This window comes from Diceros bicornis, chromosome 6, assembly GCF_020826845.1.
Source record: "Diceros bicornis minor isolate mBicDic1 chromosome 6, mDicBic1.mat.cur, whole genome shotgun sequence".
Classification (NCBI taxonomy): Eukaryota; Metazoa; Chordata; class Mammalia; order Perissodactyla; family Rhinocerotidae; genus Diceros; species Diceros bicornis.
In genome coordinates this window covers 4,079,824-4,091,869 of record NC_080745.1, presented here as the reverse complement: position 1 = coordinate 4,091,869, position 12,046 = coordinate 4,079,824, and the positions used below count along the sequence as shown (strand labels likewise).

The following is a 12,046-nucleotide window of genomic DNA, read 5'->3' as shown; positions in this document are numbered from 1 at the left end:
AAAGTCTGGTCCATACTTGGCTGGTGTCAGGGGCTTGGGGACTGAAGGAGGAGCCAGTTGGGTGTCATTAGGGCTTTCCTGGATACTCTGGTTCTACTCCTGGTACAAGGCAGGACTGTACAGCCCAGGCCCCTGAAGTCCGGGTGTGGTCATGTGACTCACTTTGTCCAGTGAAACATGAGCAGAGCTGTCAGGCATGATTTGTCATGATCCTTCCCCTGCCATGGGACTGGTGAATTTCCTGATGGTGGAGCCCCATCAGACTGAGTCCCTGTCTCTGAGTGAGAATGTTGTGGAGCAGAACACACAATGGACACACAATGTGAGAGAGAAAGCAATCTTTGTTGTTTATGCCACTGAGATTCGGAGGCTGTTTGTAATTGCAGCAGAATCTAGCTCCACCTGATGGGCACGTAGAGTGACCACACGGGGGCAAGGAGCAGTCAAGACTGAGTGAAGACAGCCACTGTGAGAAGTGATATTAGAAGTCAGGAGAGCAGAATTGGAAACCAGACATGGCTAGGAAAATGGAAGACCCTGAAAATCCTCAGGAATATGTGGGATGGGGTTTGGGGAAGTTTTCTGGCTATCAGGTGGACCATGAGAGCTTGATGCCATCCAGGTGACACAGTGGTCCCTGAACATGCACCTTTTAGATGGCCCATCTCCCCAGCAAGGAAGGAATCAGTTGTGGGGCAGGTACAGGTCAAGGATCTACAGCCAGGAGACCCAAGGTTAAGCCTGGATTCCAGCGCTGGAAGTGACCTTGGAGTGACCTTGGATAAGTCCCTTCCTCTTCCGTGGACATCAGAGTTCTCAGATCCCTCCCAGCTCTGACGTTCTAAGACACTCTGTCTTTGTCATGGGCGTCACTCATCACTTACTTGTCTCCTTGGCACCTCCTGCCTACCTGATGGCCTACTTCCTGGGAAATGTGCTCTGTTTCACCTTCCTGGAGCCCCTCCAGAGCACACAGCTGCCCTCTGCCCTGCAGGATGTGTATGTGTGTGTGCGTGTGTGTGTGTTAGAGAGAGTGAGAGAGAGAAAGAGAGAGACTATAGCCAGAAAGCTTTACCAAGCTGATCTTTTAAAGTCTTGTTTAAAGAAATCTTTTGCCCTGGAGAGTAATGTACTCAGTTGGAAACGTTGTTCCAAATTCCCACCAAAAAGGCCTCTGATGCCACACTGACACACACACACACACACACACACACACACACACACACACATACACACATACACTTTCACTCAAAACTGACCAGTTTGGTGCTCTCCAGCACCAGAGAGGGCCTTGCCCTTTGCACCCACCCCTTCTTTGGCCTATCAACCCCCGAAACCTTTCAAGGTCATATGCGACATGAACCCGCACCCTCTTTGGCCATAAAGTGACTCATTTTCTACCTGGGTTCACACCGAAAGCTCTATTATGGTGCCAGTCACACTTTACCACAATCAGACCTTAAGTGTAGAAACTTCCATCTCTTACTGCCTACCACAGAGCCTGATGTCCATTCATTCATCAAGCCCCTACAGAGTACCTACTATGTGCGAGGCAGAAAGGACACAGTGATAAAGGACACTCCTGCCTTCAAAGAGGTCCCACCAGGCTGGATGGGGGACAGACACCCAAGGACCTGGTTCTGACGTGGCATGCTGAGGGTGGGAAAGCCGAGGGAACAGGGGACGTGGAGCACATTCTGTGATGAGAGTCCCCAGGAGGAGGCATTCGAGCTTGGTAGGATTCCACCAGGCAAGAAAGCGTGGGGGTGGCAGGAGCACTCCAAATAGAAGCCCCAGCATGTGCCAAGGCCAAGAGGTGCACAGCTCATGACCAGGGACACTGGTTGGAGCCCAAAGTGATGGGGAAAGAGGAGCCTGGGGCAGAGGATGAGGCAGTGGTCAGCTGATCTTAGGCAGTTAGTGAACGAGTGATTGAGTGAATGAATGACACCCTTGATCATGAAGCCACTAATCTGGTGCTGGTCCCTAGACCTATTCCCTGGTCCCTAACAAGGACTCAACTTGGCTTCAGGGATATGTGTAGGGCTAGGATAGATCTCAGAATGAACCAGATGGTTTAGACATGGGACAAGCCCCCATCCCAGGAGCCATGTGAGAAGAGGCTACGAGTGGCAAGACTGGCAATTAGACACTCAGACCTGGGTTCTAGTCCTGGCTCTGCAACCTCCCAGCTGTGTGAGCTTGGGCAGGTGACTTGAGTTCTCTGAACCTGCTTCATCTTTTGATCCTATGAAGATGGCTATGGGGACTGACTAAGGAAGCTTGTCTGACAGTGCCTGGTGCAGGGTAGAGGAGGTGTGTGGAATCTTAAACTCTTGTTCGAGCTCAAGTTCCAAGCCGATGTGACCATTAGTTCAGAGCTTGGCAGCGGTACCATAAGGTGGAATTGGAAACTTTGGATCTTTGAACATTCCAGGCAGAGCTGGCTTCAAGGGCGTGTGATGGGGTCCTATGCTCAGAAGGCCCCATGCTTGGGGCTTCAAGTTCTGCAGTTGCCACCCTGAAGTTCTTAATCATTTCTCTTTGAATTTGTTTTCACGAGTAACATCTGATGGAACAATGGAGCACTCCCCAGGGGCGTGGAGCCTCAGCCCTTATGTGTTACTGCCTCCTGCTGCCTCCCTGGGATGGTTTCTTAGCTGCTCGCTCCCCAAACGCCAACACCCCAGAACCCATGACATCGTCTACCCTCTGTCTGGGAGGAAATGGGTTCAGTCAGCCAGGAAGACACACCTCCCACTGTGAGTCACCCTCCACCCTCTGCAGGGGCCTCGGGGTAGGTGCAGAAAGGGTGAGTGCAGTGCACACCCGATGGTGTCTCAGGGCAGAGTGAGAAGACAGTGTCTGGCACTAGGTGGGTGACTCAGCACGGGCATCTTGCCCACCCCTCATCTAGGTACCAATTGTATCATGGCACAGAGGTTAGAGGAGGTTGGAGGTTGAAATTGGGGGGTCGCCTGTCTGCCATGGGTGGGTTGGTGGGCTGTGAGAAGGGGAGGTCGACTTCCCCGACTCCACCCATGGCCTTGCATTTTTCCCTTGCATCAGGCCCTACAAATCATGCATCCGACCCTCGTTAGAATCTATGTTTCCATTTTCCCATCCTCAGCTCAGAGTCCACGGTCCTCGTGTGATGTGGCCAAATGGCTCTGAACATCTGGTGAGCATGGTGAGATGAGGGGGGAGAGGCAATCACATCATTCGGTGCTGGGGTAGACAGCTGGTGAGGGGCGTCTAAGGGACAGAGAGCCAGCGCCTCCCAAGCTTTAATGTAAATGGCAATCGACTGGGATGTTGTGAAAGTGCAGATTCTGATTCCGGAGGTCTGGGCAGGGCCTGAGATTCTGCATTTCCAACATGCTCTTGCTTCATGGACCACAGTTTGAGTAGTGAATTTCTACAAGGCTTAACCTAGGAGCAGTGTGGCCTCCAGACTCATGCGCGGTAAGCCCCTGTAGGAGCTCTTACAACAGGCAGAAGGAACGAATGCTTGGAACTGAGCCAGGATCCCACACTATGACGACCTACCTGGGACTCTGTGTCCCTGGACTCCAGCTGATAATGTGGGAATGCTTAGTCAATGTGGTCATCAGAAAAGTAACTAAAAACTCGCCCATAAATAACCTCACTCAATCCTCACAACCTGGCCAGGCAAGTATAAAAAGGCTGTTGTATAGATGAAGGAATGTAGGCACAGAGGATGGGGGGATGTACTCCAGGTTGCAACTGTCAAGTGGCAGAGGTAGGATCTGAACTCAGATCTAACTAAAGCTCTTCCCACTCTGCCAGCATCACTAAATTTAAGTTTCGAGGCTGGCATAGCTGTGATTGGAAGCTGCTCCCCCTGCCCGTCATGTGCCCCCTGGTCCTGCAGGAGCCTGGAGTGTGAGGTGTTGGGCCTGTGCCCTGTGTCCCCTGGCCAGCCTCCTCTGCACCCCTAGCCAGCAGTCACCTCTGCCTTCAGCCGCTCGATATTGATCTCCCCATCCTCGATCTGCTGCCGTAGCTGCTTGGCCACTGTCTTCTCGCCTCCACGATCTGCAGCAGGTGCAGGTACTCCTGCATCAGCGCTTCATGCTCCCTGGCCAGGGTCTGGTAGCTGTGGACAATCAGACGTGGTAAGACACTGTCTTCTTGTCCCCCAGAGATCCAAGCAAAAGTGGGGCTCCCCCACTGACTGCAATTAGAAGCTCCTGACTCCCAGACATGGTGCACAGGGCCTTGACCTGGCTGCTGTGCTGTTATTGACTGCTCTGGCCCCTTCTCCAACTCCTGTCTCACACTCTGAACTCTGGTCCTCTAACTGAGCCTGTTCTCTCCCCTCCCCATCCAATCCACCCCCAGGCCTTTGTACAGGCTCACTCTCTTGTTAAGGGTAATGCATTTGGTAACTTTAAGTTAAAGTCAACTCTCAAATGGAAGAACAAAGCCCAGATGACAGCACATCTGTTTACAACACGGTTCACTGAGTATTTTAAGCCCACTGTTGAGACCTACTACTCAGAGAAAGAGATGCCTTTCAAAATATGACTGCTCACTGGCAAGTGCTGTGATTCCCATGGAGAGACTGATGCTGGTGTGTGCCCCCCTCCACACACACACAGAAGTTAGGAAAAGTCTTATGACTCACATAATAGAGGTCTCCGAGGAGAGCAGGGCCAGAATCTCAAGCAGCTCTGAAATGGCTTGAGGGAGCAAGGAAAGGAGTCTGGCCTGGGTTTTTATTGTGGTTTGGTGTTTTAAACAAAAAATCTTCAATGAAATTTGTCAAAGATGGTAACGCATATTTTATTCAGAACCACTGTGATACGCAGAGACCCCTGTGATGTGATTCACAGCGGGGGAGAAATGAGGTTGGGCTCGACTCTAAATGAAGCATGGGCAAGTGGGTTTTCACAGCCAGGCAGCATGGTGGGGGTCAGGGGATGGAAAATTACTAAGAGAAACTCAAGTGTTGGGGTTTCTGGCTAACCTGACCTAATAGGATTCTTACCAGAGACAGGCCAGCGTGATCAGACACCACCTGAGGGATGGTGGAGGAGGAGGAGGAGCCTGAGCAGATCTCAAGTGTGATCAGACATTCGTGAGTGGGTTCTGGTTAAACTGACTTTGCAAGGTTGTTGCTAAAACTGGATTTTACAAGGAAGTGCACAGACAGGCATACAAGAAGGTTCAGGGGCCTGACTAAAGTTTGGTCAAAGCGAAAAATCTTTGCCAGGGCTGAGACCAGGGCAAGACTTCTGCACACAGACAGGGATTGTGTGGTTGGATCCAAAGCCAATGTCAGAGAACAGAGCCTCCGGACTTGTTCCTCAGCTTGTCCAGGTGTGGACACGAGAGGAAGAGGGAGAGGAGAGGAGTAAGTTGTCAGCACACATCAAAAAGTGCAGAGTCTGACCGCTCATTGCAAGGACAAACATGCGTACAAAAATATGCATTCACAATGGCTTGTTTTTATAGAAAGAAACACCAACAGGAAGCTCAAGAATGATCAGAACTGTGCACTGGGGGTGGCTGGAGGGGACCCAGAAGTGTTGGCAGTGACTCTTCTGAGGTTAGACTTTTCTATCTTACAGATTTATCTAATATAAATAGAGAAATTTACACATACCATGTTTTCCCATTTCATAGCTTTTCTTTAATTTAAACTTCTGTACATAGGAAATCATTCTAAGATTTAATTCCTTTAGCACACTAACGGTTACAAAAGAGTAACCATACGAAATGACATTTTCATATCTCTCGCTAAGTAAAAGGACAAGCTGCATCCTAGTTTGTCCTCCACTGCGTCTCACACAGGCAGGATTTTCAGGAGTCAGTGGCACATTATAATGCAAGAGGGGTTTGGGATTATCTCCTTAAACATAGTGGGATTAGTTTGATTAATTTTCTTCACATCAATTAAAATAGAAATTCCATTGTTTTAGCTTTTTAAATCTCAATGTTCTCTAGGGACAAGCACATGCAAACACTGATGTAAAAATGAAAATGCACCTGAAAACTTCAACACATTCATTTCACATCTTGAGATTCTCTTGCCTAAAAACAAAAACTCTATTTAGTTCTACAATTTTCTTGCCTTACTGACATTATATCTCTCCATCAATTCACATTTTTAATCCCAAGAAACTCAAAATGTTATTTCTCATACAGGAAATAAAATTACAAAGAGCTAAGGGAAACCAGAAATATAGGGCTGCACTGCTCAATCGATACAGGAATCCAAAGCAAAGAAACACAAATATTGGGATCAGCACAGATAAGCTGCCTGCTTCCCACAGGACAGAAGGAAAGCCACATGCAGAAAGTTAAACACATTCTAAACACTCCTGGTAGAGACAGAAGCCCTGGAGTGGGTCAGTCCCTGGTGCAGAAGGGTGGCGATACCTGAACAGCCACAGGAATGGACTCTGGGAGCTCATACACCCTCCCCTGCCTGGGAAGGAAAAGAAGGGCTCCCTCTCTCAGCTTCCACTCTCACAAGTGAGGAGACTCTCGACAGGATGCAGTTTAATGTTGTAACTCAAATGAACCCTAAATTCATAAACTCTAATCCAGACACAGAACTCCTGACATTCACAGACTTTCTCAATGTGAACAAATTACACTCTGCGGGGCCCCTACACTGTGGGTGCAAAACTCCACCCTACGTGTAGACACAGGCTCAAGGGAAGCAAAGGGACAACCTCAGGAAGGGCAGCAACTCCCTCCCCCTGTGCAGGTGCCTTCCCAGCTTTCCAGGGCTCTGTAGCTTCTCTCAGCAGAAAGCCTCCTTCTGCAGTGAGTATGAGCAGGGAGGACACCCAGGAAGAACGTGTGGGCCTCAAGTACTTCTCTGTGCAGGCTCAAGGGGGGCTTATCTTAGAGACCCTGACCCCAGGCCTCTGCTCCCAGTCACGTTGCTTTGGACCACAGTGACCTTGTAAATGGCAAACCCAGTGTTTGAAGAATCCAGCAAATTCACACAAACCTACACTTTAATGGAAAGGAGAGAAGAAAGTTGTAAAGCATTTTTCTAGTTCAACAAGAAAAGCCACATGTATTTATTACTTTCAGAAAATAATGTTAATTAACTATTTCCGTGGAAACACATTGTTTTATAAACAATTAATCATATTACAACTTGCTGTGCAATTGTAAGCCCTGGAATTCCATTTGAAAATACTGCAACACAAGGAAAAGAACAGAACTAACAATATGACTACACATGCTCAGGGGAGGCAGAAAGGGAAACAAGAATTTTTAACACATACAATGTAATACTAGAATCTTTTTTTTTCTGAAATTTACCTATTTCTTGCGTCTTTGGAAATATTTTATACTGCTTTTCAAGCCCACTGATTACATAAACTTTAACTTTTGAAAACCTGAGGCTCCACTAAGTGAGTAAATCTTTTCAAGGTGACAAACCCAGGGAGGGGCAGTGCAAACAGGCCAGAACACCCAAGAAAGTTGGCACAGAGGAACCTCCACTCCAAGGTCTTCCCATAGGATGTCTGTGCCAGGAGAGAGCCTGGGAGGGGCACAGGGAGTTCATACGACAGATTCCAGGTGGCCATTCTCTGCTCTCCTCTCGTTGAAAAGAGCCACAGACAAACTATAAATCTCACAGTCAACTCAGCCAAAACCAAACTCCCACAGCTCCCCATCAAGCAGGACCACCCCAAGTCTCCCCAGCTAAGTTTCTTGACTCAGGCCATAAACTCAGCACCGACTTCAAGTCCTCCCTCCCCAGCCCCACCCCTCACCACTTCCCATCTGTACACAGTCCTACTGTCTCGATCTCCAAACACACCCAGAATTCAACCTCCTCTCCCCACCCTGACCTACATCTCCAAGGCCTCTTGCCTGGCTTATTGCAACAGCACCCTAACTGGTCTCCTTGCCTCTGCCCCGGCCCCTCTGTGGTATGTTCTCAACAGAGCAGCCAGATCAAGTCTACTAAACCTGTGTCCAGCCATGTTACTCCTGCTCTCAAAACCTTCCAAAGGGTCACCATCTCATTCAGAATAAATCAATGCCCGAGTCCTCGTTATGAACAACAAGGGCTGACGATTGGGCCAAAATCACAACTCTGCTTTTAGCTCCTGCTGCCGTCACCGGCTGTGCCCTGGCCACACTGGCCTCCTTGCTGCTCCCAGAGCAGGCCACTTGCTCTTCCTCCTGCACTGCTTTTGGAGCTTGTTCAAAATCTACCTCTGCGGTGAGACCTTTCCTGGCTCTCCTGGCTACAACTCCACCCCCCCTCCAGCCTGGCACACATCACTCTCCCACATGAGCCACACCATTGGTGTCACATCTAGAACGTCACCCAGGGCATGCTTTTTGTGTTTTGCTCACTTCTCTGGCACCAGGGTCTAGGACAATGCATGAACCAAACCTTGCGCTCAATAAGAAATGTAGTTTAATGAATGGATAACTATAAAAACTACCAGGAACTGCCTAACCCTTGGGCAAGGGAGGCGGAATCTGTAAGAACACCAGGGGACAGGAGAGGCTGATCCATTCATCAGCCCTAAAAGGACGCACAGCATCATGTTAGAAAGAAAACTCCCCACCCCATCCTACAAATACCGTACATGTTCTTATCAGCATCAACAGAGGCCTTCAAACACAAACACCTTTTCTACTTTGAAATAGCCTTCCGTGTCTCATTACCACTCATCGCATGTCTTTTCCTGACTTTACCATGATGACTTTCATATCTAAGGTAATATGACTGATATTAAGCTGTGTTTTCTACCTTAACCAAGTCTTTCCTGGGAATGGTCGTAGGTATGTAAGCGGTAATAACCTGAGAACAGATGGAGAAGTAAATAATTCTATTCCTTCCCCCACCATGTGCCCCCAGCAAACAGTGCATCACTGTCTGATTCTTTATCTTTTTTAAACAAACGTCACCAGAAATACATCTGCTGAACATGCTCCTTTGGAAGTCAGCCACCTCACGTTTAAGTGGCCAGATGCCACAAACCATTGAAATATTGCCTACTAGTCTACTGTACCGTTCCCAAACTGAGATTTCAGTAAACTTACGTTGCAGCTGCCAGGAAAGGAAAAAGGAATTAAAAACAATGCCATCCTACTGCCTGGTCAGCCTGCTTCGAGGTTCAGCCTGAGGCAGGCGGCACTCTGTGCTCAGGCCCTCTGGGCCATTCCAGCAGGTGAGTCAGCACCGGGCACTGTGTGGCCTTGGTCTGTGCCACCATCTCTGCTCTGAGTGCCTCGGGCCACTACGGCCTCCCCATGGCCACTAGCACCCACCTTATGGCCTCCACCACCCTCTCAGTCCCACCCCATGACCACCGTGCTCTCCATTGATTTGGGCTGAGGCCTACAATGTCGGGAAACAGGGTATTCTGGAAACGCTCTTCCTTAGGTAACTATCTTCTGGCATTTGCTGTGACTTTTCTGCTCTTTTGATGGCAGTGAGCCTGCCTTGATCTCTGTGATCAGGAATGTGGCTGAGCAAAAGCCGCTTGTACCTCCGGGATGGACGCACCTCCCAGACGCTCTGTTGCTAGACGGGTCCTGGCAGTGCAGGGAAAGGTGGCTCTGCACTGGAGGTGAGTCCTGGAGAGGCATCTGACAGTGGACTCTGCATTTGACAGCATCCTGGGTGGTGGAGGGCGTGGCCCACTCCTCACCCGGGGGCTTACCCTGGGGACTCTGGGAAGGGGCTCCTCTCTTCACTTCTTCCTTGGGCTCCGACAGCATGGTGAGGAGTTTGCCTGTCCCCTGGCTTGGCTCCCTTCATGAGGGCTTCTGGAATTCAGCCAGTTCAGTGAGTCCTTTCCTGCGGACTCCGCACTGGAGGTCCCAAAACAGTGCACTGAACACATTTTACTTTGAAAATCTCCTGGCAGATCCTTTTGTTTTGCATTGCAGATTCTTGTTGTATTTTGAAAGAGCTGAATGCCACTTGTCTGTAGAATTATTTCTACAGGTTTACAGTGGTTTGTTCTAAGTCGGGAGTTGTTACAATCTATCCAAAGAACTAGTAATGTGAGCTTGTTTCAGAGGTCAGCCACCCTGCTTTCTTGACAGTTCCTTCAGAGCCTGTGTCCCATAAGTTTTGTTACTGTTTTTGATAATGAGGCAAAGCACTGCAGTGAAGGTTGCTCTTGGCATGTGTCATTGTTTAACGTGGTCTGGGGGCAAAGGAGGTGGGGGTCCTTTGGTAACTAGTCACAAAGCCTTGAGAAAGGTTAGAAGGTCAGGTTGCTTGGAACTCCCTGAGGACATAGTATCCACCTGGCCTGGTCCACAGCGGACTCAGGGGGGCTAGATGACCTCAGGTGGAGCAGAAAGCCCTTGAGAGAGACCCCCCAAACCCCCATGTGCAGAGTTTGGTCTAAATAGAGAATTTACCTTAATGAGGAGAAGAGATGATGAAGTGTCTTGGTCAGTACCTTGCAGGGGCTTGTTGCTTTGTACAGGGAACAGCTTTCCTCCTGGTAGGGGGAGGACAGGAGGAACATGCAACCACAACCCTTGGGGCTGACCTTCTCCTGGCTGCAGTCCTGCATACCTCAGCTACTTGAGCAGAGCTGGGGCCAGACGCCCCGCTGAGTGCCTGGGAGGCTCTGCTGTCCGACACCTGGCCTGGCTTTGAAATAGGGGGACCAACCCTCGCCGTTTTAGCACTGCGTCCCATGGACAGCAGGAGGGTTGGGTAACCATGAGCTTCTAGGAACTATTTCTGAGGCTTCCTGAAGCCTTTCCTGTTGTCTTGATGCCATCCTGTGCTATCTGCCCGAGTGTCTGTGTCCCTACAGGGCACTTACCACAGCCTGGGAGGAGGTATTCACCTTTCTTCCTCCTCTGCCTTAGATGGTCAGTTTCTTAAGGTAGACAGTGGGTCTTTCATCTTTCTATTCCAGTAATAACTTGCAAGCAGAAGGTGCTTCTTAAATCTTTACTAAAGGTTTAAATGGGTAAATTGGCTACAGGTGTCGGTGTTCCCAAAAACACTTGTTTTGTTTCTATACTTGATTATTTTAGGGGTAGACATTTAATCCTTTCTTTCTAGTTACTTTTTCATTTATCCTTGCAGGCTCCACATAAAGGGCTCAATGTCTGGTTCAGTGGTTAAAAGCTGTTCACAGGGATGACTGGACCCCACTAAGCATTCTTTCGTCTGTAGTGAACGTTTCACCAAAAAAAGCTCTTGGAAAGGCTGGATGGTCAGTATTACATGCTCAAGCCATGGCCGTGCCCTCCATCTTCCACCTGATTGAGAAGGGGGGGCTGAAGTCCGTGGCTGCCCCAGGAGAAAGGACACCAGGGAGGCCACCAGGGACCTAAGGAACATGCGAGTGAAGCAGATGGGAAAGGAGCTGCAGGTTCATCATTGTCCTTGAGGGAAAACCTGAGGGCCTAGCAGGGCTCCCGCAAGTTGAAGCGAGCCACTGTGCAGGGTGAACCTGCACCCAGGGCTGCCCAGGAAGCCGCCAGTCAGGGGCAGGTGCAGAGTCTCTGGAAGGAACTGCAGGAGACAGTGTGGCCTCCACAACATCAGGCAGCCAGGGAGATGCAAACATGTCTGCTATGGATGCTGACAATGAGACCCCCCTCTTCCCTGCCAGGGTCTCTTAGGTAAGAGTGGCATTTCCGTGGGTGACTTTATCCCTCAGGATCTGGGGTGTGCAGATTTATTGGCTGGCAACTTTCTCACACTTTCTTCTCAGAGCACACTCGAGAAAGGCCATCTGTCACCCACGAGGCTGTTGACCGAAAGAGGTTGAAGAGAGATGTGGAGCCCAGCTGCAGAGGGACCAGCCTTGTGCCTGACTAGGGCTTGGCCCAGAACCCCCAAGTTCATCATTCACAATGATGCCTCAGAAAGCCTCCCAGAGCCCCTCCACCCTCCAACAGATGTCACCTTAAAGCCAGACACAGAAGCTGTGCAGAGCAAGCACAGCAACACCGGCCCCACGTCTCTCAGAAAGGTCATCCTGTCAGCACTGGGGGCCCAAGAACTCCTCAACTCGCTGCACTCCTACTGCTTCTGCTCCCGGGGGAA

The 12,046-nt window shown here is 49.7% G+C and overlaps 1 protein-coding gene and 1 long non-coding RNA gene across 3 annotated transcripts in view; both read left to right on the top strand.

The window, feature by feature from the left end:
- The window catches only part of LOC131406903 (ral guanine nucleotide dissociation stimulator-like), a 113,010-nt gene that overhangs the window by 71,038 nt on the left and 29,926 nt on the right, over window positions 1-12,046 (top strand). The gene's annotated exons all lie outside the window — the stretch shown is intronic.
- LOC131406909 (uncharacterized) overlaps window positions 2,719-12,046 on the top strand; it is a 141,188-nt gene continuing 131,860 nt past the window's right edge. The window contains exon 1 of the long non-coding RNA XR_009220394.1: window positions 2,719-2,762. This is a non-coding gene — a long non-coding RNA (uncharacterized LOC131406909). The remainder of the gene's footprint in view (window positions 2,763-12,046) is intronic.